Source organism: Hemitrygon akajei, chromosome 11 (genome assembly GCF_048418815.1).
Source record: "Hemitrygon akajei chromosome 11, sHemAka1.3, whole genome shotgun sequence".
NCBI classification, from domain to species: Eukaryota; Metazoa; Chordata; class Chondrichthyes; order Myliobatiformes; family Dasyatidae; genus Hemitrygon; species Hemitrygon akajei.
In genome coordinates this window covers 73,624,969-73,625,233 of record NC_133134.1, presented here as the reverse complement: position 1 = coordinate 73,625,233, position 265 = coordinate 73,624,969, and positions in this window count along the sequence as shown.

Genomic DNA, 265 nt, shown 5'->3' with positions numbered 1-265 from the left:
GACGGCCCTGAGTGGAGTAATTGGGACGATAGCCAATCAAAACTAGGGCACCCTAAAGTTCTACCCAATTGGCTTGCGAGGGGGGGACGTTGATGTTACTGACGGCCTGCTCAACCAATTGGACATGAAGATTGTTGTACCGCAGGTGCAAAGGAGTCGCGCGGGAAAAGGGGAGGGGAGAAATGAAAATAATTGATGCACGACGCAGCCACTTAGATCCCAGAGGGCTGAAACATCTGTCCAATCGTAAATGAAAGGGAATTCA